This window comes from Branchiostoma lanceolatum, chromosome 17 (assembly GCF_035083965.1).
Source record: "Branchiostoma lanceolatum isolate klBraLanc5 chromosome 17, klBraLanc5.hap2, whole genome shotgun sequence".
Lineage (NCBI taxonomy): Eukaryota > Metazoa > Chordata > Leptocardii > Amphioxiformes > Branchiostomatidae > Branchiostoma > Branchiostoma lanceolatum.
In genome coordinates this window covers 3854465-3880895 of record NC_089738.1, presented here as the reverse complement: position 1 = coordinate 3880895, position 26431 = coordinate 3854465, and the positions used below count along the sequence as shown (strand labels likewise).

Here is a 26431-nt window from a genome sequence, read left to right as displayed (position 1 = left end):
AACCTCAAGGCCAAAAGTATCAGCTAGGACCAAACAGTCTTTTTTGTCCTGACAGAAAGAAGTGATATGAAGTAGGCAGCGAAGGAATACCATTGGCTGTTGGAAATGAGATAGACCATGTGCCTAGTAAGCAGAACTCTCAGCAACAGCTTGAAATAAAATAAACCTAGATCAAACTGTAAAAAAATTTTTTAACTTTGCGACACCAATTTTGGCTGACTTTCATGTATGTATGATATGAGAGATGTTACACTGTACAAAGCACAATAATCATTTTTTAGAGCACAACTATTAAAGGAAAGTTACGGACAATCCATGTGAGATAGGGCATGCAAAACTTTTAGAAATTCAAATGGACTTTACCATGCAGAAAGTTGTCTTCCGCTCTTCTATACATTTACTTGTAGCTAGTTGGGACAGATGCACTGTTGCATGTAAATATAAGACACGGGGGAAATAGAAGAAGTTCTGTTGGGATAATCATAGACATGTAGCACCTAAGTACGTATGACATATCATCATAACTTCAAAGCAACTTAGTATAATCATAGGACAGACAGATACTCCCAGTGGTGTAAATTCCTGTACTTTGTAGGCATGCACATTTATTTCTGTGGCAGCATCTTTTTTTCTTCACACTTTGTTTACAGCCTATTCCCAGGAAGCAATGAAATTGAACATAACATTTTGCGAAATTTGCTGTAAGGCGTTATCACGTACATATATTTGCAATGGTTTGTGACCACCATACCCCCATCTTTGATAAAGTATCGTCACCGTTTCAAGTAGATAAGAAGTAATGATCAGATCAGACTCTTCACTATTGCACCCATATCAAATTACAAAGGGTCAGTTTGATAGTGATTGGCTCTTTGTTCCTATTGGTCATGTAGTCTGATATTGATTGGCTCTTTGTTCCTATTGGTCATGTAGTCTGAACACGAATGAACTGTACAAATTTTCTGGAGTCAAGTTCAAATGAACGGCAAATTCAACAGCAATCTGGGTTTCAAGATCTTTTTGTGGAAGATAGAATATTTACGTCTGGTTACATTTCTCTGGTGAGGTTTCACTGCTAATATGAGGACTTCAATTTACATGTACTATTTGACACAGCCTTTAGTCAAGACACCCGTGGCATCGCGGTGGCAAAATGGCCCAGAACTCAGAGGTCCTGAGTTCGAATCCAGAGTCCCCCGACTTGTTCCGTTGACGTCGTACCCTTGTCAGGTGAAAATGAGTATATAGCTTAAGTTAGGGACGTCACTCGGATAGGACGTCAAATGGACGTCCAGTGTTTGAGGAGAGCCAAACCTCAAGCACGCACAAACAAAACACACCACACTTATCGAAAAGAGTAAGGGTCCTTCCCGGTGTGAGTGGTTCAAAACCTACAGTCCTATGGTTGCATGTGGGGCGTATTGAGGTCACCTGAGTTAGTGCTAAATGGCAGCAGCTCCAGACCTTTGCGATCTAGCCCCGACAATGTATGCTCCTCTCAATTCAGCCCCTGGCTGTGAAGAGAGAGTAGTCAGTCCACCCAATAATGCTATAGCCCTGGTCTGGTCTCTGGCACATTCTACAGCTACCGTCCAGGAGAATTAGATTTCTTTCCAAACAGCCTGACCTGTACTTTTGAACTGACGGAGATGGAAAGATGGTGCTCCGGTCCAGGTTTTTGTCATCACCCCTTTATCTTCTAAGTGCAATTCATACCAGGGACAGAGGTCTGTAGCGGCGTGCCAAATTGAAAGTCTGACCATTCCTGATAAGGCAGAACAACCTTAACACCCGTGCATTTCTGAGAGGCCATGTTTGATATCTTGACCCCATTATCACACCGTGAATGCTATTGCACGGCTTAGCAAAAGATTGTACAACAGCGTTTTTATTGCAGTCTTAACATTTTCCTGACCCATCCCACTCCAACGGCAAAGCAGGGTTCTCCAGAATTGACGAGATGGCAAGAAAAGGGCTGTTAGGTAACTACTCTGTAACCCCCTCTGTCCATTAATGTGCTTTGGCAATCTCGCGGTATGTGCAGATGTTAGCAATACTGATACATATTCTGAGTAGTTTGTGTGTGGGTTGCGTACTCGGAGATCAGTTTGCACACTAATGAGGTAATCCATTGAGCCGGAATTTTGCCTACTCATGAAAGTCAAATAATCTGAGGGCCTCTTGTTTTACTGTGTTGCATCCTTGGTGCTTAAGCCTCTCGCTGTTATGCAGTAAATTACTTTGTACTTCTTACAGTGGAACTTGTATTACATCAACCCTACTTCATCTAAATCTGTAGGGTAAAATTTATCCAGGAATTTCAAAAACAGGATATTTATAGCAGTAATCTGTCAAACTTGTCAGACTAACTACACTGTCCAAAAAACTTTGATAAGATCTGCATTTGAAGACGACGAGGTAAGAAAATTCTCACCATTAACTCCTACTAAAAAATGCATCAGATTTGGGTAAACTAGCGGTAAATTAAAATTTTCAGCACACACTTTGAAAGAATGGGGTTACTCAAGGACATACAATGTCCTTGGGTTACTGGAATAGCTTAGGCCACACCAATTTAATTTCTTGGTTAACAGATTTTTAAAAAATTTTAGCACAAAAAAATCATGAAAACAGAAGGCTGGGGAGAAAACTTTCACCTGACCATGTTCACACCCTGAAACTGTGTGCACCAAAGTACAGACTTTCCTCTGAGATTCTGTTTTCATGTTGATTTTGGAATTTAGAATCTTTTAAAAAAATCTGTTAACCAAGAAATTAAATTGGTGTGGCCTTAGTAAAACATAACAATGCATGTAAAGTTACATTGTGGTTTCATGTGGTACCCCTGTAGCTATATCCTCTTCCCCCAAAGAAGAATATCGTATGAATAGCTGTATCGGGAAAACTTTTTAGTGTCATGTGTTAAGTAAATCATGAAAAGATTGATTGTTCCAGTGAGAGTCAGTAGAATGCTGATGCTGTAACACAAGATCATCAATATCAGGGAACCGGGAAGACAAACTCGCTCAGATTTAAACGCAGACATGACAAAGTTAGCACAGCTGTGAACTTGACCCACAGATATGAGGCAAGGAAACATGATTTGTCACAAGTAGGCAAGGAATTTTCTACACAGACACATCTGTGTGTACTCTGGCATACTTTCCTTTTAAAAACACAGTGTGACACGTGGTACCCTGACAGAAGTCTGAACTTGGCTTTCAAATGGATGTAAATCAGAGAGTATTTTTCTTTGATCCAGTCTACACGTGGGGATGGGTTCTGTGATGATTAATAACCGAAAGAGAGAACTGTTTGGAATTTCAGGGATTTAAATACCAGACTAGTAAAAGATTATACGACAGCAATTTCATTGCTGTCTTAACACTTTCCTAGCCTGTCATTCCAAACGAGCAATAGTATTGCCTTGGCTTTTTATAAAAAGCAGAGGCAATACTTTATATACTTAATATACAAAGCATGGGATTTCATTTGCAATCTGTTTAAAATACAAAATATTATATCTTCAATAAAGTTCATTCCTTCATAAATGTCATCGTACAAACTTTGCTGTGTGCTACATGTAAGTTTTTGCTGTCCTCTGAATGAACTTTCAAATACTTTGTATCCCAAATAGCCAACAATGGATAATTGACAAGTGGATGTGTACTGTGAAAAAGGGATGTGCCTCCGACTGGTATAATGATACTAGTTATGTACCAAGATGTCCTCCTCCCCATGACCTTACGATGTCAGGGTATGATCATGGTACGACTGAAATAGTATGACCTGGGTGAGGTCGCAACAGATGTTTTTAGGGAAAAGACGACAGCTGCACAGTTTGCACATGTGTTTATTCCAGCGAGCACACAGAAGGGAATTAAGTGATTAATGACACATCCCTTGCAGTGTTCCCTTAGGAATTTCAGGGTGTCAATTCTTTTGGTGTTCTTGTAAATCATAAAACAGGGCAAGGTTAAAGTCTATTCACCTGCTAAAGTTTGAAATTCATTTTTGGAAACAGGTGTATATGTAACTGAAAAATTTAGGTACACAGATATAAATATTGGGGCACAACAGAAAATAAGGTAGAATGTCAGCAAAAATTAAGTACAACCCCTGCTGCCTCTCTTAAGAGCTTCAGTATGTAATTCTTATCTAACTTCAAAATTGTAAACAAGTAATGCATCAAACAAAGTACGACAAAGGTTGCATTGCTTTTTCTGCTACTTAGATCTCAAGAATATTCTGTATACAAGTGGTCAACAGTACCTTTAACGGGGGTTGCCCGTACTTAGGACGCGCCCTAACTTAGGACGGACTTTTTAGTGATCTTGTTATGCATAAGTACGCCGTGTTTGTGTCCACTGACTATGCTCATAAGGAAGATAAATAAACCAAGTCCATGCACATAATTTTCATTTGCATTCAAAACATATGTGTACATATTCATTTCTTATTTTGTCGAGAATAGTATTTTGACAATAATGATGGCAACGCTGAGTAGAGGGTCACTGCGTAGCTAGACGGCCCGACACCTAAATATACGACCTGTACCAAGCATATATACAACTATCATACACATAAGAAATATAGCTTCATAAAACACAAAAAAATTGGGTCTTTAAGTGTTTCTTGAGAAGAAAACCGACCAAAGAAAACAACGTTAACATCGCTGCCGTCTGGCAACGTTGTTTTCCCACCATTTTTGGGGGCCGCGATGCTGGCGGACGGCGATTCAACGCACAGCTTTGTAACGCTCTAACATGTGATTGGTACCGTCTATGAAAAGGAAACTGAATACAGAGATGGCGAAGATATTTCCCAATAAGTAGACGGAGTATTGTTGATGTAAGCGGTGTCGTTTTTTCGTAATGATTTTGTAAGTCGGGTCGCATGCAAGACGTACGCCGGGCCGCGCGCAAAGTGCGTAGTAGCCTATTTCCCGCCAAAACATGAGCTGGGATGCGCTAGATATAGCCCTTCTCACATGACGTTAGAAGTGCACACAGTCAAAATTTTCCGGTCAAAAGAAAGCTAGAATACAGTCAAACCTGCCTAGGCGACCACCTTTTCAACGCGACCACCTGGCCATGGCGACCGCTTTTTCTCGGTACCGAAAGTTTTCCCCATAGGCACAAGCATTAAGCTGCCTGCCCAAGGCGACCACCCGTCCAACGCGACCGCCTAATTTTCAAACGTGTGGTGACATCGGATCATTTTGCTGTCGGATTTCACGGAAATGTTGTCAAGACTTTAAAGGACAAAATAAGGACAAAAATATATGGAATAGCAATGTTATAGCATCGATTCCTCCATGAAGTGTTTTAATAAAACGTTCCCCCTATAAACATTGTAAAGAGAAATGTTTGTGATGTTGTTGTGCCTATCGTAATCTTATAGTAATACCGCAAACTCAGTTCGGTTTAAACTCAATTTTCAAAACGAATACGGAGTGCATGGCGTCAAAAAGTCAGATTTCACAGAAATTACTATCTATTTCTTGTATTTTCAATAAAAAATGTGTCTGTGTCTTACTAAATTCCGCCCAAAAATGACTTCGCGGCGGGCAAAACATCGGGCGAGAAATGTTGTCCTTGGTCCCGACGCCATCTTGGATTTGGGCATTTTGGCGCGGCCCGGATTTGGCTTACCGCTGACCTTTCTAAAACACGATGCTCTTGTGTATGAACATTTACAAATACTCTAGTCATTGATGAAAATTAATATTCTTATTTTCTTTTTATTTCCATGAATCTCACAAAACCTTTATTGGACGCTGCTGCACTGACTCATACCTTTCGATGCGGTCGCATAGAGCTTGGCGGTGTGGCGCGGCACGACGAAATCACACCGTTCCGTTTTTTAGTTGTCAGATCGAAAACTTTTTGACCCTTTTATCCAGCGGCCGGCGTCCTAAAAAAGGCTGGGGCCAGCAGCTGTTTTCTAGAGATTTGTCTTAGGCCTTAAAACTTCGATGATGTGCGTGTGTGTGTGTATGCGGGAGATCGCTGCGAGATCATCGAGGCGACCATTGTTTTGTAGTCAAAATTAGACGAAAATTTGTACACGATGTTAACGTTAGCTATATACAATTTACAACGATAACGGAAAATGTAATTTTTGTAGAATCTTTCTGTCAATGAGAATTGAACCTGGTGGGGGTCTTGCTGTCTAAATTCACATAATTTTCCATCCATTTACGTACTGTATTTGAAAACCTCGACATGGAAACATGTGAGTGGAATCCTCTTCATGGCGACCACCTGTCCATCGCGACCGTTTTTGCTCGGTCCGCCGGGTGGTCGCCTTGGGCAGGTTTGACTGTATAGCAGACTTCAAGCCTTATTTACATTTCCCTAACTTCATCACCAACTTCCGAAGAGAGCAAAATTACCAAAGCGTACTAGGTTAGGCACACTATCTGGCGTAGCACTAAATCAGAAGGTACATTCGTGAAAACGTCTCACAGCGTTTGCCGCTTGTAACTCGGAGCGTGAAGGGCTCATGAACATTATGAATACATTTCTTGTCCATGTATGTTCTTAAGATGAATGTGTTCAAAATTCATTCATTAAAACATGACCATTCTCTGGCAACCAGCAATGGAGCGCCGTGAGTTCGAGCGCGTAAAAAAACGTCCTATGTTTGGGCGACTCCCGTTATATCATATAGCACACAAAAATTAGGTGCAGGTGTACAGCTCTAATTTTGGGTGCATATGCACCCAGTATTTCAAGCTCTGCCTTTAAGTCTTAAAGACTCCCTTAGGCCACACCAATTTTATTTGTTGATTCTCGGATCTTTTTCAGAAAAAAGTTGAAGTGACAGGGAAAAAAAAGAAAATAACTTTTTTTTTCAAATAGTCTGGGGTGAAGATAAGAGTTAACATAACATAAAGAATAAGAGAATTATTCAAGTTTCAGCTTAGTATGGCTCATTTCTGCAATGAACCCCTTTCTTTGATCTTTAATTTCAGTAACAAAATTACCTTTAATTTGCTATGTAATATATGGATTGATATTGAGAAATAGTTTCAATAAATGAAAAATTATAACGTATGATAGAATGTGACCACACTTTTTTGGTATGTGCAGGCCTTTATAATCTATTTTGGTGGCTATTGAATTTTACAGCTGAACAAATAGTAAAATCGTGAGTAAAAATTTGTGAATGAGAATAGTGACCCAATTTTTTTTCTTCTTTCAAAATGGGAAAAACAGGAGAGGCTATTCCCAGAAGAAGAAAAAATTTGGTGTGGCCTTATCATTGAATACCTACATGTATCATCAAAAGAATCACAGGCCCTTGATTAGATAATTGAAACAATTTTAATTAGCATAGAGTAGATATTTAGGAATTATGTTTTTGACAGACTGTTGACTACCCCCTGGAAATCCCAAAAAGGATGCGAGCGTACGAACACAAAAAAGTTTGGCAAAGTTGGCTTCATCATGAAATCTACATGGTCAGGAAGGTTGAACAAATTACTAAACACACAAAGTACGGTATGCCGAACAATATCTTCTTCATTTTGGTTCTTTCACATCTTCTTCTTTGACTTTGGAATTTACCTTGGCATTCTACGACATTAGTATCCATTTTGCTGTTTTGCAATTTACAGCATTGCGTTTTGCAGCTGCTTTGTACGTTTTATGGTATGGTCAAAAACTTTTTTTGGAAAATGCACAAAAATTAGTGCACGCGTGGGTGTCATCCATATAATCAAACCAACATGACCTTAGTTCTCATCACAACCAATAAAACCAAAACAGGTTGACTTGTTAATCGTGCATGTCAGTTGTGATATCTTTAAAAGTCTGCCAAATATAGTTACATACAGATATGTACATTCAAGAAAACAAATATATTTGCAGGTGTATATCTAGTATCTCTATCTGTATAGCCTTCAGTGTAACACACCAGCTTTGCAGGCACGCGGCGTGACAGCAGCTGGCTACCTTACACTGAACGGCCTGTCACACCTAACTTTTGCACATCTAGTTTCAAGCATTCTTACAAACTATTCAGTCAAGATGCCCCTACTGTACTTGGTGGTAACAAATTTGACTTAACAATAGTTAACAATGGAAAATACGAGAATAGAAGTGGTAAAGATAATTCTACCAATATAAAAGTACACCAGAAGAAACTCGTAAAAGCGATCTCAGACAGATGGCAAGCAACATGAATTCAATTTGATCGGCTAGTAACAAGATTTGTGTCTGTAAAACTTAGAAGTGCAGGTTGGGATCAATAAACAAAGAGTGTGTGTTTGTGATAAAGGTTTACGAGCAGATGTTCTATATAGAACAGCCGAACATAATCCATGGACGGAATCTGACTTTCCACCCCATCATCACAACCTGTCTGATATACTTCACATGCACAAGTGGATTTAGCTTGAAACAGGCTTTAAAAATGACCATACAACGGATTCTTTTATTTGCAAGGTTAATGCTGTTATATGTCATTTGATTTGTAACAACGCATCCAATTGGTTGGCATCGGCCTGTGATTACACACAAACATATATTCTGAAGTGTAACTTTAGGAAAAGACGTCCACCAGGAAAATAGTCATGAAAATGACTGGTTGACTTCTCAACTAGAATTACAGATTCAAGTAGAAACCATTCAAAGTTAGTTCCTATAGACATGTTTATAATTGGCTCCTGATACACAATCTTGTGGCAGTACGCGTTACCGTACAATCATCTTAAGAAGAATAGTTTGTATATGAAGTTTGTTGTCTTCAAAGCTCCAGGTGTCTTCAAAGTGTTCTGTTTGATATCATGGTATTACATCCACATGATAATGATGAGTTACTACTACAGCAAACTGCTGTAATTACACACTATCTGACTTCATCATCTCCGTCATTTTGCACATTTTATGGCCGGGACTAACCCCATGGTACTGTCGTAGTTAATTACCTGTCGTAAAGTTCTGTCTGGAACTGAAAGCTCGATGATGAAACAATGTACTGGAGAAACATGCCTGTCAATCCTATCCTAACAGGAGCTCATTGCGTCAGTAAGACTGACTGCTACCAGCTATTTTCTTGTTTTCACACAATTTTCCTTTCCATTTGTCTCGTATCCATCCTTTAGAAGGTCTTGGGCTGTCTCCAGCCTTGATTTTTTTCCCTGTCCCACTAATTGTTGAAAGCCCATGTTGTTGATTTTCGTTGTTAAATCTGTCATTTTAAGCTAAAAATACATTTCTATCACATTCGTATCATGATGGTAAGATTTTTTGGCAGGATGACATTTTTGTACCTCCAAATAAGCAAATTTCTGTCCTTGGACGGAGGGACGGGTCCTGGAGACAGCGCCAATCAGCTCATCCTCATTCCACCTGACCATCTATGCTTTCATCTATGTGACTATCTCTATTTCCATTCAACATCCATTCCTCTATTAACCCATGCTGTGAAACCTCTATCAGCCAATTGCACAAGACTATTACCATCTAAAAGCTTACCTTGGCCCAGAAACAGGACCTGTCCTTGGTGCTAAAACTGCAGCTGTTTCCACAGTGCTTTCATTTGAACATGTATAATTCCCATGATGATACTTTCTGGATTATTAGGTGAATCTCTTTTGAAAACCCTGATCAACACAATATGATTCTACATCAATGGCACCTAAGCCTATGGAAAAAGGTGGCGTAACGTTTGTATAATTACATCATCATTTCAGCGAGGGACTTGAACGAAACTAGAGCTGCCATAACAATGTCGGAACACTGATTTATAGCAATTAGAAATAGAATGTACATTGTAGACAGCATGTTCAAAAGTTTCTACTAGCAATCATATCATAAATACATCAGAACTGCAAATCATTAATAGACATTTGAATGAATCACTGCAAAGAAAAGAGCGAGAAGCAAATCACAAAACTTGACAATCCAATTGTGAACGTTGGTCCACCAATTCTTCTTCTTTATGCATTGCCTGAGCCACCATGACTCGACATTTTCTTTCCCTACAATGTGTTTTATGGGTTTGAGGCTGTCATAAAGAACATGGATATGGATATGGTGCAGTACTAAGAAAGCTGTGGTGGATAGATAAGCTTTCGCCTAAACCTATGCAAGAAATCATCACAAAATACAAGCAGAGCTCCAAAAGGAATGGTTGTCAAACATGTGGTGTCTACCAAAGTTCAGCAGTTGTAAGAAGAACTCCGCATCTTTAATGTAAAGCCTGGCTCACTGAAGCCTTCAAGTCAGAGACAGGCTGTTGACTTGTGGTTTACAGAGTGTCTTTGACCGTCTGTGTAAAGTTCGTTCTTGGGCCATATTGATTCGATTATATGGATGGCACTTTTGTTCACAATTTTTGCCCGTTTAGAAAAAAAGAAATTCCACCATACCCGAAGTCATACACAGAAGCTACAGAATGAGCTAGAATATGCCACAAATTGCAAAAGAATATCAGAAAATGGATACTTATGTCGTAGATTCCAAAGTTAAAGAAGATGCTAAAGAGCAAAATGGAAGATAATATTTTTTGGTCGACCATACACATTGTGTTAAATTAACCTTCCTCAAAACATTTTTTGGGCCAAGCATGTGAAAATCTATGTGGCTTTTCGTGGCCCTCCCTCCAGAAACTTAATGATATGAATGATTTATATTATTCATAGTCATACATAGTCAAAACATAACAAAATCCACAGAAGAAATAAGTTGAAATTTGTTTATCAGGGGAACAACAAATGAAACTCATTTTAAGTTGATAATTGACCATAATAAATACATTAAGCTACACATAATCAAGTTGCATTTTTTCATTTCTGACGTTCAATATCTGCCATTCTAATTCTACTGTCTGTAGTATCCAGTCTTTGTGTAAGAGCTGTAATGCAGATGTGTTGTTCCTTCACTACCAAAATCTTTTTTCTTATTTTTCTTGTTTTCTTATGTTGAGAAAGATTTTCTTATTCAAAGAAAAACAAAAAATTCAACAAAATCTTCTGCGAAAGTTTTTGTATGTCAGCTCTGACTTAAAGTATTTGATTCTTTTTTTTCTGAAGTTAAGATAATATTTCTAGTATGATGTTCTCCAATAAAAATTTTCTAGAAAAAGAAGAAAAATTTCTTTCTGAGTGTTACTAAAAGATTTTTGTTTGTTTGGTCAAATGTAGTATTCTTACAGATATTTTTTCTTGAAAATTTGATTCTACTAGAATGATTTTCTTGAACTTTCTTTGTTTAAGAAAAAATTCTTAGATGCCATTCTTGTTTGTGCTTAAAACAGGGATTCTTGTATACAGAATAATATACTTGCTAACAAAAATTTTCTTTGTACTAGGAAAAACAAGAAAAATAAGAAAAACGTTTTTTACAAATTTGTACTTGACATTTCCAAGTGTTCTCCATCATTACTGGGGCTCGAATCGGTAAGTGTGGGGGTGGAAGATGCCAGAATTTATCGCCAAATTACTCGGATATCTGAGGCAATCGTTATCTCCAGGCAATGCATGAATCATGGTGATTGATGGTATACTATTTACATCACAATTTAACGCTTAAGGATCCACTTAGAAACAATTTCAAGACTGTATATATTGACATCATATCGCCGAGACAGCAATAAAGGATAAGGGGCAAACTTAAATGTGATTAGAATATTAAATGATGTACATACAGTTTATATAATTTTTTAGCTGCAGCTTGGAAACAATCTAGGTCAATATTGTAGTTTAAGAATGCTATTTCTATACCGTATAATTATATGTCAGTCAGTCTAACATATACTATGATACAACATTTACACATTCAAGTACAAGAAGTCTTCCTAAATGCAGTTAGACATTGTATACAATTTTGGTAGAATTTTTTTGGTTCAAATGATTGCAATGATATTTAGTTTGTAGATAGGTGTTGTAAGCATGATGGTGCAAGTTGATTTTGAGCCATCTGGTGACCAACCTCGGTACTGCAGCAGTACTAACGGTTTTTGTTTCTCTGGTCCTGAACTTGTTGTGGTCTTCATGTTTTGTGAGATAGATAAGTGTTTCTGGATGAACAGCTGAAATGGTTGTCATGAGTATTTGTGAAGAATATGTAGTACATAGTATACATTGTAACTAAGGTATATATCATTTGAATAATGCAGAATGATCCTGAATTGCAATGGTTCTATTAAGGTAGGAAATCTTTTAAAGATTGTCTACAAGACATTTTTCACCTTTTTAGTCCAAATGATTTGAAGTTACATTATCTTTATGTAGAGGAAATTGTCTTAAAATCATAATGATAAATGTATCGAACATCTAGTGTTTGTGATGTAGTCCCTGCGTTAACCACTAGATGGCCTCACAGGTCCTTGTGCATAACCTGTTCCATCCACTGGTCCTGAGGACTGTTTTTTTATAGAGCCAAGATCAGTGTCATTGCCAAAACTGAAACTACATCATCGTGTAACCTTTTCTAAGGTCAGACCTTTGAATGGTAAAACCAGCAATGTGGAGAACTTAGTTTGATCTCATCAGATTCTGTAAATGTTTGACATTTGATTGTATTCTATTTGCATACTCAATGGTCCAAACCATGCAATGAACCTGTATAACAGTATAATTATATGGGGTGTTTATTGGTTTTTATTGCTCATTCACTTTTGAGTTCTAGACCCCCTGCATGTACAAATGTGTCGGGAATTTTCCAGTAGACTGACTCTAGACATAACACTCCATAACAATATCAATAAAACTTAATAGTGTGACTATAAAAGCACATATTGCTATCTGAATTGTCCTTGTCATCAGTGCCTACAAGAACAGCCCATGATGTTCTAGGAAACCCATGATAGTCTTGACAGCTTAACCTTTAGCAAACTGAAGTAGCCGTTTGGCTCCCCATTCTCTGTTGGTTATAGAGTTAGGCAGCAGGGAGAAGGTTGAAATCCCCTAACATCTTTTCTTCCAGGGATGTCCCTAACCAAGGCTATATACTCATTTACACCCGAGTGAAGTGAGGGAATCTGTGTTAAGTGCCTTTCCCAATTGGACAACGTCGGGGCGCATGTCCAGACATGTCTGGGGGCAGCCCGGGATTGAACTCGGGTCCTCTTGTTTGACTGCCGATTATGTTCTACCCATTGCACCACACAACGCCACGACATTGTCTTAAGCTTAGTATACTCCAATTCATGTATATTGATAATGTTGATATACAACACATTTTCTTTGCATTTGAATTTGCTTGAAAAAACAGTATAACTCAAGAAGCTATGGATGGATTCTCATGACATTTGGTATGTGGTAAGGTTATTCTATCAAAGAAATGATTATAGTTTGGGCCCCCTGGTGGCTTTCCTTGGAACTGCAGCAGAATTTCTAGTTTTGATATCTTGTGGTCTGGACCCTGAGCTATGATCATTATTTGTGGGTGGTTAGGATAGATCCTGTTATTTCACAATATCAGCTAAGTATAATTGTCCCATTGCAGGTGTGCTCAATGTGAATTTGCCAAGTAACGTTTAACGTTAATATGTACTGCTGAAATCATATATCATATATTCATAACAACTAATGTTGCCACAGAACAAGCTTTAGAGATCAGTAGTTCTACTGACCTTCCGGCTTATATCACACAAGAATCATTCCATACTTTTATATGGCTCTGGTAAACGAGTTAATACAATTTGACATTCAAACATTTTATGTAACATGCAAAAATAGAAAGCAAAAGGCATATGACTGTACGGCTTATATGGTATTCTCTTTGAGTAATACCGATAACTCCTCATAAAGAGGTTTTTGGAAAACCCGCTAAAGTTGATGTGACAGCCTGGCAAAACCCAAAGGCTATAGGTTATAAAAGGTGATGGATTCTTGTACTGTTTCCGTTCAACACCAGATCCATTATTAGTGTTGAGGTGTTGCCTTGACTGTGGCGTTGTCAGGGGGAAAAGGAGAAGTCTTACATCACACCCTGGCCCTCCGCCTCCTGGGTCACGACCCTGCCAACTGACATTCGGGTCGCGGTAGCCTTATTCTTCCAAGTCAAATTGCTACGTGTGGCTGCAAGTGTGAATAAACTTTCTTAAAAGTTATTTGTCAGGATTTTACAAACTCTGAGACAAGTTATAAGAACTTTGAAATACAAAAGATACAGAATAAAACTCACCAATTCCGTACCTGGGGGTGTCCCTGTGGTGTAGTGATCTGCGCTTCTGTTACTTACCACATCTGGTTCTACGTAATTACTTAGAACCAGAAGGCCCGAGTTCAACTCCGGGGTAGGACACCTCTGGACAAGAGGCGCATTGAGTCATACCAAAGACTTTATAAAAATAGTACATACTTCTGAAACAGTATGGAAGTTAAACACACTTCACTGCCAGTGGACTAGCCCCCTGCTGCAGTGATTGCACCACAGAGTGGCCCAGGGCTATGAAACGGAGATGAGCACCACCCTATACATGTACACCTTATGGTGTCTGAGGATTTTAACTAATTCCGTACCTGACACGTTTATTGAATGAATAGCTACATGTAGATAATATGTTAATGTGCGATCAAAGTACCATCTTAGTTTTCCCACTGATTGTGATCATGTGAGAAAAAGCCTATTTCAATGCATATTGATTTTGTTCCGCTGTTATTAGATGATTTTAAGGACTATGATTCTGACCAATTTCAATTGTTACAAAATATGCAATTCAGCTTCAAAAACTGCAATGTTTTTTTAATTGAATAAACCATTCATTCATTTTACCAGTGATGGAAAAATTCTATGAAATAGAAGTAGAAGTACAAGAGAAAGTGAGTAATATTGCAGCGTCTTCCGAAACCATAAACCTGAATATGAAGAAGTTAGAGCCTGTCTATGTGGCATGGTGGCCTTCTGGTTTGGGTTGTTCACTCAGAACTGGGAGGTACTGAGTTCGAATCAGTGACAGGTCCTGATGTTACAGTGACCTAGGGAAAGACACTTAACACCAATTTTCTCACTCACTCTAGCCTTCTCCCTGCTGCCTAACTCTGTAACCAATAGGAAATTGGGTGCCAAACGGCTACTTCAGAGTGCTAGAGACTAGTTAAATGAGTACCTAGCATCGGCTAGGGACATCCCTAGGATAGGACATTAAATGGAGGTCCCGTGTTTGAGGAGAGCCACACCTCTAGCACATTAAAGAACCCACCACACAAATCGAAAAGAGAAGACTTCCATCCCCGTTTGAGTGGATCAAACAAATCTGTCCAGATATGCAGCTCATACTATTCAGTGCAAACCTGGTGTGTTACACTATGAGGTGGTTAACTGGGTATGTAATACAAACAAGTGAATACCTAAAACAGTGATTTGTAACTGACTTGCTAACCTATTGGGATTTGACGACTTAATTAATTTTAGTTAAAAAACTCTATTGCAAGACTCTTTGTTGTTGTTTTAAGTTACCTTTTAGTCTTGGAAGGACACTTTGTTCTATTGACTTCAAGGCCTGCTCTCTTGAACCAACCAAACTGATTTGACAAACTCTGTACAAACCACACATGAGCTGCGACCTGATGGATGGTTTTGCCAGGTGTTTCTGACTTTTCTCATTGCAGGTGCCTCGTGGTCTCTGACACTGTCTCCTGCACATCCGCGGATCAAAGCCCGCCCTTAGAATTCACCAGATGAGGTCAAATTAAAGGCCTATACCTGTGAATAGTCCATCTGACACCCAGGTTACACCTAGCGTAGTCTGTTATATTAACTAAATATAGTCTCTCTGCCAAGCTGCTGCGTTGACTGGCTATTTTTCATGAGAACTGCCTTGTAAGCTTTGCACAGTTAAGGAAAGTCATTTTGTAATCTCTGTTACTTGGGCCACAAAAGTTAACATCTAGTAGTGTCACATAATTCCAACAGGGTACAAAGTTCCACCACCATGAAAAGATACGTCCAAACAGATCTCCAACCCAACATCATCCAGTATAATGCACTCCTGTATATCTAAACTGTGCATATCTGGGAAGTGCTGTACTGGAGATCTCTCAAACCCACTATTCAAAGTGGCGAATTTATGTAAGCCGTGGATTAATGTCAATGGCGGTTAACTAAAATGTTTAATTGGTACATCTCCGTTTCTTTTCTGCATTGTGCATTCATTTGAAAACAATCATTCCAATATAACGTTGGGTAACATAAATTCGCCATTTTTCCGATAATGGTTGACTGAAATCAATCTAGCAGAACAATAAACCATCCTTTTTTTCTATTATTCTGTCAGTATCATGTACTATCTTTGCACTAATCATATGTATGGTAGATTTAGTCGTGCTGACACCATAATATTTCAACTTGAAACTACCGTCCGCCGCACGCACAATGACGGTGCTGTCGGACAGGGGTGAACATTAATTCGGGAGAGAAGATTCGTCTTGAATATCTTACCGCTAATTACATTTTATACAGCAGCTATTCGTTCCATCCTTGGCATGAGGAGAGTGCTATGGATATAGACGTGTCCAAGTAAAAAAATACATGAAAAAACGGCCGTACCGCACACATCAGGCCTACGGGAACAACCCATGTGTTGAGTCGGTAGCTATAGAACGTCAAAGTCGACATCCACCGTCATGGCAACGTGTACATTATTCATGGCAAGTTAGCCGGATGCCGTAGCATTGATAATACTACTATGTCCATGTATTCCTTGTTGTGTTAGGAGCAAACTTTGAGGAAAATATCGTCCTCAGTCCACTATCACACGCAGCATTTAGATAAAAAAGTGTTCCTCACAAACCTTTGTCGTCTGCTTGACAACAGGATTCTGGGTAATGATATGGCGGCGGGAAAATACACGTGCCATAGGTTGTAGCAACAAAGAGGGGTTTTGATGATTGATCACACTTAGAGTCCAATTGCAGGTCAGCAATTTTAAGAAAATAAGTTGTCTTGTAAATGATTGTGTTTAGCAGGAAGCGGATGTGACATTTGTCTTATAAACCAGCCGACAACGATGTTAGTGTGCTTCTCCCACGAAGCCCTCAGACTGTTCCAATAAGGGGCGGAGAGTTTTTGTCCTCGTCGCCTTCTAATGCATGCTTATCAAAGCTTTTCAGACAGTGTTCTGAATACGTTAGTCTGTCAAGTTTGCATTTCTAGCGGTATTACTGATGTTGCATCTAGCACATATCCCTAAATACCCCGTTTTCGAAAAATCCCGAATTTAAGTACCCCACGAATTTATGTTACCCAACGTTACAATTTGAACATAATTGTAGGACTCACAAAGACCTGTACTTGTGTCTCACTCTCTAATATATGATGTAGTACTACCAACTACTATAATCAAGTCCAGCTACAAGTTCGGACCTGGACCTGATCCTCTGGACCTGGACCAGACCTGGACCTGAATTTTTTGTTCCGGTACCCACCCCTAACAGTTACCATGGCAACTTCCTTCCTTTAGTGATGATGAGGATTAAGTGATGTTGAAAAATGTTTCTGACACTAACCTACTGTCTATTTTTCCCTCACATGTGGTCTGCTGATGTCCTGGCTCTCATCACTATGGCAACCACTTAATGATGACATCACTGGGTGTGGCTGCTGACGATTTATCCCCACCTGCTTCACACTTGCAGGTTAGGATTCATTCAGTCATTAAATCTGTGTACTAGGAAGAATATATAAGTAGGAAACTTGTTTTTATACCAGTGCCTTTTATTAGCACCATACTGCCACTCGAAAATCGTAAGCTCTGCATAAAGTTAAGCTTCCTTTTGCAATGTCTCCCATAACTTTGAATTTGTAATAGGGCCATGTTGATTTGATTATATGGATGGCATCCGTGCGTGCATCAATTTTCTTCCGTTTCCAGGAAAAAGTTTCGACCATACTGTAAATTCTACAAAGCAAATGCAAAATCTGCAAATACCGGTAAATTGAAAAAAAAATATATCGGAAAATGAATAATATTGTTGTGTAAAACCAAAGTCAATTCCAAAGTCAAAGAAGACGTGAAAGAACAAAAATGAAGATTCTATTGTTCAGTTCTGTGTGTTTAGTCATTTGTTCAACCTTCCTGACCACATAGACTACATAATGAAGCGAACTTTTTTTTGACAATCTTTTATTTTTATCGCATGCTCGCATCAGTTTTGGTGTTTCCAGAAGATGTCATCCATATAATTGAATCAACATGGCCTATTAAACTAGCAGGAGAAAGGTAATAAAACTGTTTTAGAGACCCTTGACGCCTGTTAAGAGTCTAAGGCCCTGGAGCAGTATAAATGTCTAGCATAGAGCTTAACATCAAAGTTGTACCAGGGTTATAAAGTCAAGATCTACTCATCTAAAATGTTGAGCTGACAACTTTTTCCAGAGCTATCAAGTGATTCTGATTGAGGGCAAAAGTTTCGAAACACAAAGTCACTGTGCCATCTATTGCATCAATGAAGCATCTTTGTACCATCCCATGAATACTACACATTCAAACTGGTTACAAAAATATAGTTTTGGTCTTTTATGGAGTTGGCCTTATTAAGTCATCTATGATACATACTGTAGCTACATAATGTAGTATCTATATTCCTGTATATTGTGTCCTGTTACATTGATGAATCATTTTGCAGCAGAAATTGTGCCCTGTTGTTTGTAAAACTAGTCTAGAATCTGCTGTGTCCAGTTCTTTAGTAGTTGATCAATGCTCTCCTAGTGAGTGAAGCTTCAGGTCACCGACATCTGCCCCCCTGAGAAATTACCCCACGAATATCAGGCCCGGGAAGATGTATCATTACCCTACAGGATTGACCCCCAAGGTGACATTGACCTTGACTAGACGACCTCTCTGCATCTCCAACTTCACAGAACTTAGTGCTACTTGATTCTCAACTGACCTTTTTGTATTTTTGGAAGGTTAAGGTCATTTTGACCCCTATTTGTAATAGTTTTGATTCTTTATAATTGCTAGAAGGTCTTAGTTAACTCAGAGATATCGTATTTCTATATCGATTGTACAACAGAGTTTCAGGAAGCTTGTGTGATACATTTTACAAGTCATTTCTTTTACAGTTTGGTTCATATTTTTAACTGAATCATTATTGAGCAAGATGTAATGATTTATTTGGTTGATTCTAATGATGTAACAGATATCAATGCTCTTGTCTGTGAATCTTTCTCCTGATATATTGAATTGCGTTTTGTAATCATGATACATGGTCAAGGTAAGGTTAAAGGTTAGATTATATTTCAGAGGTAGTTAAACGTGAGGCATAGATATAGACAAGGTCATCTAGAGGTATGACCACTGTCTATCATTATAATAATAATGATAACCTTTATTCTACATTCATGCCCTATCACAGGCTAAGTACAGGCATATAGATACAAAAAACATGGTAACGTTCATATAATGACACACAGGATTTTTAATACTAATCTAAAACAATGGTTCTATAACTTAACTGGTTCTATAATTCATGGGTTCGGCTTCTTCTGGTCTCTTTTTGATATTAGAAATATAAGTTGAGATGGACTTGTTTAATCGTCAAAATGCATATTAATGAAATTGAATTTCTCAATATTAGACATAAATTGAAAGTGTGGAAACGTTCCCATAATATAATCAAACGAAACATTTCTATCGTTGCTATATAAACTACAATCTACAATAAAGTGGACTTCATCTTCAACCTTATTATAAGGGGGCTGTATAAAGTTATAACTGTTCTTGTGAACATGATGCTTTCTTACTGTTCTTACCAATTTAATTCATGATAATAAATGATATCTGAAGCATTCCCTCTCCATAAAGAGTTGTCAGCAATATCTTGATTTTTATGGGAAACGGCCTGTGATCTGTATGATGATGTCCTTAAAGAAATAATGAAAGGTCAAAGGAATCGATTTGAAATATATAAACATCTGAAATTTGGACAAAATGCAACATTTAAGAGAATGCTTGGAATCATTGATATAGACTTGATCATTAATATAGACTTATCATCAATGAAAATTGTGATTTAAAGGGACATATTGTAGAATTTGGTGGGCAAAAACTACAAATAGTAAGAATTTGAAAAATCTACATTCAGATTCACATTTGTAACTTATTTGTTTCTTATTTCCGACATATTACCGTCACTTTGTCAAATTTCCATCTTACTAAACGACGAAAATGCAAAGCGCGCAAAATCTGGCTTATGTCGGTGGTTCGTCGGAATGTTAGACAAAATGGCGGACAAGTCAAGCGGCGGTGGGGATTGCGTAATATATAATTTTTTTTCAAGACGTTCGCACGACACTGCAAAGTCGCATCCATACGTGATGAATATTGCTGTGCAGTGTAATAAGTTATATTCAACTAATGATGAAGAAAGATAACCAAAAACAGTGAATTTTGTTTTATGTTCCGGTTACAATACGTCCCTTTAAGAAAGTCCTTGCTGCTGTTAAGTGATGGACAGGTCAGATAATATCTTTACCAGTGATTGTCGTTGACAGCTTCTCCCGTCATCTACCTAACAGTTAGTAGTGGGAAGATAAGAGTTTATTTGGAGTTCCACAAGCCTTGGACTGTTTCTCCCCCACCCAGGTGGTAAACTCCCCCAGGGCCCCCATGGTGGTACAATCTGTCCCTCCACATGACGTCTGCCAATCACATTCAGCTATTGGATAACTACATTATGCTAGGAAAGTAGGATAGCCTCTTGCTGTACATGATTGGGTAGCAGTACTAGTATCATATGTCTACAGTTATCAATGAATTACAGTTCTACAGTACCAAGAGTTATCAATGAATTACAGTTCGAGAATTATACCAAGAGTTATCAATGAATTACAGTTTGACAATTATACCAAGAGTTATCAATGAATTACAGTTCAACAATTATACCAAGAGTTATCAATGAATTACAGTTCGACAATTATACCAAGAGTTATCAATGAATTACACTTCAACAATTATACCAAGTTAGAGATATCAATGAATTTCAGTTCTTCAGTACAAAGAGAGACCTCACTCTTGCACCTGTTGATACTTTGGTCCAAGTAGATTTTGGAGAGGATGCTCGGATTACCTCCTGAATAAGAAAAGAGTCTGATATGTTTGAAAAAAGTTGATTTGAAAGAATTTCAGATGACTCTGGACCTAAATTGCATTAACAGTGTGCATACTACAGTAACTGTATTAAAAAAAGACATGTATTAACAGATGCACGCTGTATCTGTTGAATGAGCTTGTGTGCAAAATGACTACCATTGAAGACATAGCCTCTCCATTTATAGCATTACATAATTTTTCAGTAAAGCAAACACGTTTTCCATAATAGTGACTTGAAGGAATATTAATCCTTACTGATCCATCATCATCTATCAGCTTCACGGTTGATCCATACTCATAGCTGAATGTTAGGCAGTCTCTTTTAACTTGGACCAAACCCTCCTTATTATGCAGGACTGGTTGAGCTCCTTTAGTGAAAGAAGGAATTGATGATGAAGGCATCAGTAACAGTCTCCCTTGTAATAGATAGGACCCGGGAACTGTATGACTATGTGGTTTTAGCACTGCTCCGCCCACCCGAGGAGTTTGTTGGCTCCCGAGGGCGAAGCCCGAGGGATGCCAACAAACTCTCGAGGGTGGACGGAGCAGTGCTAAAACCACATAGTCATACAGTTCCCGGGTCCTATCTATTTTAGAACCCGACTGTCTTTCCGAAGCATATACTACAAATATATATATCAAACGTTTTTGTTGATGTGAAGGTGTTTGTAGCAAAAAGCCAAAGGAAGGAAGTTAAAAAGTAGAAGCTTCCATGGCCAGACCATGACGAATCTTCTAGCACCTCTGACCTTAGTGGGACCAATGTAAGTGTTGCTGCATAATTAAAAGAAAACAATCCAGCCTGTTTCTGTCCTTCAAATTGCTGGCGCCAAAATTGAATCAGAAAAACTGACACCTTCTAGGGCAGGTTGTCTGGGTCAGGCCCTGGTGGAGAAGTATCATGTGATGATTTTATCCAATCTGGTTGCTAAAATTTACCTCTGGCTCTTTCAGTGTGCGTTTTGTGCTCTCTCGGTCAGGATTTCACTTGGCAGGCTTCTAAAGCCGAGATGGCCTCTTTCAGTTTCAACATGTTTGGGAGTCAGTTCTTACAGTTCTTTCCGGCCCTGAACATCACAGCAGTCAAGTCCGGGACTAAGTTGGCAACCCCGGCGACTCGATAAATCATGCGAATGGACTGAAAATCATCCTAGACCTGTGGCTGTATCTTCTCTTTGTGACAATTTCCTTGTACTAAGTTGTAGCATAAGAGTGCCAGACTGTAAAATCCAGCTTCAGGTGAGTTCAACCCGTCTTGATCTAAACCGTAAGTTTGATTCTGTTGTTCATTGTGCAGATGTCAAGATCAAACTGATTTTCTTAACCCCCAGATTCTTTCACTATATTTGCCATGAGTTTGTTGGAACTTCAGATTGTAATTTGTAGACTGTTTTTGAAAATGACTGCCATTTTCCTTCAGTTTATTTGCCATGACTTTGTCGAAAGTTAAGATGTTGTAGACTGTTTTAGAACTGGAAATGATCAATAAGTATGAGAAATTCCTTGTTTTTCCCTTCTTTCATGTAGTCACGGTGTTTCGGAAATTGTTGTTGTTTGAAGTTGAATAAACTGGTATATGGACAAGGCTGCCTTGTAATTCCTTTGGTTTCCTTCTGAAACGTGGTGTCTCTGTGTTAGTCTGATTGACAGGTTGGTTAGTGCATGGGCGTCTCCTTGATAGTCTGATTGACAGGTTAGTTAGTACACCCCTGGCACTTGGGGGACCCTACTATGTGGATTTAGTCACAAGAAATCCCTGCTCCTGATTGGCTGAGGGAAGACGGTCGGGTTCTAACTTCCCTTCACAACTGTCAGCTTTGATGAACCATCCTCACCATTTCCTTCTACCGGAGTCCTACCAGCACTGTTTATCTTGGCAGTGGGAAGCCAGGAGTTTATTTGAAGTGCCACATAGCTTTGACCTTCTTGGGAAACTATTTTCCCTCCCCCAGGTGGCATATCCCCACAGTACCCCCACAGGGCAACAAGCCGCCCGTTTCTGGGAGTTTTGCCAACGTCTGGCTGACAGTGCAGGATTGAAGCTGTTAGTGTTTCGACATTGTTTTGTCTGGAGGATGGTGTGGCTAAGACTCAAGCTGTCACACGTTATAACTTGTCTTGCTTCATTTCTGAGGAGAATGTTACCTGACTTTAAACAGAGGTTTCATCGGAGCTATGTGGAGACCCGTGGTCGTTCCTTAGTTTATGATGGGTGACTGAAATGAGAAGGAAATGTGCAACAATTAATTCAATATACCTGTGTTACTTTGCACGGCAAGACAATTGGAGATGGCAGACTTCACCCTCTTCTTGTAATGTCAGAAAGGTACACGGACAGACAGACACACTCCTTCAGACACATACCTTTAGACAGACAGACAGACAGACACACACACACACATACTAAAGATATTCACTCCTTTATTTGGGGTGAAATATTAGGTAAAAGTTAAATCTTCTACACTAAATATGACCCTGGAGTATGAAAATGAGCTGGTTGAGGACAAATATTACATATTCATGCAAACTGCATATGATTTATAATCATGATAACACTTTTATTACTATCATAACAGTAAATCTTATTTTTATTACCAGTATTTAGCTTTTATTGCTCCCCAGACATTACATGACAGAATTTGATTGTTGTGTTTAATGGCAGAACAATCATGCCTGTTTAAATCCCTCTTGTGTATCTTCTGTCTGGCTCAGGCTTTAACATACCCCAGTTTATAGGCAACGTGTGTGTGTTAACAGTTCAGTTTTACCTCCCAAGTCTTTGGTTTCTAAGTGCTAGTGTAGCTGTTTGACAAGACTGAATGGCTAGCGTTATTCGGAATAGCCAAACTACCCTACAGTAGAACAAGGGTTGCCATAGCGGATGATCCCGGGGTCAATATTTACTCGCCTACAGGTGACACAGTCTGATACCACTGGTCTTGTAAAGATACTGTTTGCTTCTTGGTGGCTGGGGAAAACTTTAAATGACCTATATCAAGAATGACAATAAAACTGAGAAAGTTCAAGGTCATATTCATCCTTTGCTCTATAATTAGCCCCGTACATATTCATGTTATAATGGCCACATTGATTTAATTTCTTGGTTAACGGAATTTTAAAAAACCCGCTAGATTGGCAAATCAACATGAAAACAGAATCTCAGAGGAAAGGGTCAGGTGCATGTTTTCACCCCAGCCTTCTGTTTTAATGATGTTTTACAAAAAAATCTGTTAACCAAGAAATTAAATTGGTGTGGCCTAATGGATTTAACTGCAAATAAACTTGTGAGAGTAGGTAAATTTTATCAAATTTCAGAGTCTGCTCATGAGATATCATGTCAGCAGTTGAATTTTTATGATATTCCAAATATTTCTCATTGATTATGCAAATAAGGTCCTCATTTGCATGAATGATATTACTTAATGATCTTCTCTGACTACCAAATAACAAAAGTTATCCAAGATGAGAAAGCTATTTGGCGTGCACAGTCTTATCTTAGCAAAGAGGGCTGTTGTCAAATTTTCTTATTAATTATGCAAATGAGTCTTCATTTGCATGATTGATATCTATCATATGATTTGACTTTCCCTTTTTTCAGTTACATTTGTCATATTGTACGTCTAGGACATGAGATACAAAACCAGAAGTCCTGCTGCAGTACCTTAGAAAGCCACCAGTGGGCCCATAATCTACTAATATACCCATCAATATACCAAATATCATAAAGGTTCATCCACAAAACACACAGCCCCGAAAACGTGACCTTCTTGGCAAAGGTAATAAAAATGGTTCTTCAGACCTTTGATAAGTGAACAAAAGGAACAATAGAAGAAACCTTGAGAAACCAACACTACATTGTATGTCCTCCATATTGACTATGATGTGTTGACCATAAATATGTCTGTTTAACTTCATATGTTAGCCAAAATATCGAAACTTATTTACCAGCTTGACCCCAACAAGGAAACTTGTTATAATTTAGGTGATTGCACCCTGTAGGATACAACAGACCATCACTTGTGCAATATGATACTTTTAATCTTCCAAATGTGCTTGAATCAAGGAGCTGAATATCAACTGAGAATGTTCAGTACCAAGAAGACTGGATGAATAATTTATAACTACAGTAATATCAATACTCCTGAAGCCATCAAATTGGTCAATGGCTCTCAAACTGCAATAATTCTATGAGATCCCTGTTATTATAGCTTGACAAATTGCAGATGTTTTCCTTCCTTTTTTGTCTGGAGAGTGGTTGAAGTGTTCATAAAATGTCACAATTACTCTGTCGTTCAAGATTTTTAGATAAAGACGTGTTGTATAATTAACTATAAATGGACCACAAATTAAAATGTTTTTCTTTGTAAACTAAGAATATTATATTTGTAGATAACGTTATCAACAGAGTAGCAGATAAATTTTGACTTCCCTTATAGTTTTTGATGAAGTGATAGAAATTAGCACTTCCGGTATAAACTAATTGTATTTGAGACTGTCCCAAAAAGTAGGGGTAACAATGGCTAGACTCTAGTTCAAACAAAGAGTGACCATTTTGTAAACATTTGTTTATTTTTGTCAGGGGACAGCTTGTAAAAGTCCACTGAGACATTGTAAGTTTTTGTGAATGGGTGATACCAACAGCTGTTGGGGGATATTGTTTACCTGTGGTGAGGCAATGGTGGGTGATCCATCAATGTCACCTGTCCTTAGTCCTACCTTTTTGTCCTTGAACACAGCCAGGTAGGATCAAACCATCTGTGGATCCTAGTAGGGGTGTTTCAGTACGTCACTCAACTTTCATATCGAGAGAAAAAACATTTGCAGCTTAGATACGCCCTATATATGAAGAACAAAATTAACATAAACCATATGCAACTTAAAATTGCAAAAATACATGAAACTACTTGACAGAGAAATGAAAACTTCATTTGTGAAGAGGCGTCTGGAAAAGATGCAGCGATGCCGTCCCCTTGGGACAAAGTCTAAGAGGCAAGTACTTGTCCAAGGTGACATGTAATTTGAAAGAGAAACATCCACCATTTTATGTAGATACAGGGAGAGGGTTTTGGGGGAGTGCTCCACGTGAGTATTTCTTTTAATTATCATTGCATGACGTTTAGGCAGGTAACTGTTTTTATGTTGCTTTATTTTTGTTTGTAAGATCTTGTGTTGTAACTTTTGGGCTATTTGACTTTTTAGATATTTCAGTGTTACTATTTAATGCATTTAAGTTCGCAGGGATTTAATTTTGCGGTAGGGAGAAAATGGCGTGTTCGCGGTGGTTTCAAGTTCACCTTTGTAACAATAGCACTGCTTCAGTCACATTATGGAAACACTTGTGGTTTTACGGACATCCAGTCAGAAACCAAGATAGCTGCAT

The 26431-nt window shown here is 38.5% G+C and overlaps 1 protein-coding gene across 2 annotated transcripts in view; it reads left to right on the top strand.

Moving 5' to 3' along the window:
* The window catches only part of LOC136423492 (muscleblind-like protein 1), a 182509-nt gene that overhangs the window by 15656 nt on the left and 140422 nt on the right, over positions 1–26431 (top strand). The window contains exon 1 of one of the 2 annotated variants that reach the window (XM_066411665.1): positions 26070–26133. The exons of the other annotated variant lie outside the window; for it this stretch is intronic. The gene's annotated coding sequence lies outside the window, so the exon portion shown is untranslated. Of the gene's footprint in view, positions 1–26069; positions 26134–26431 lie in introns of those variants that run through there. 2 annotated transcript variants of the gene reach the window in all.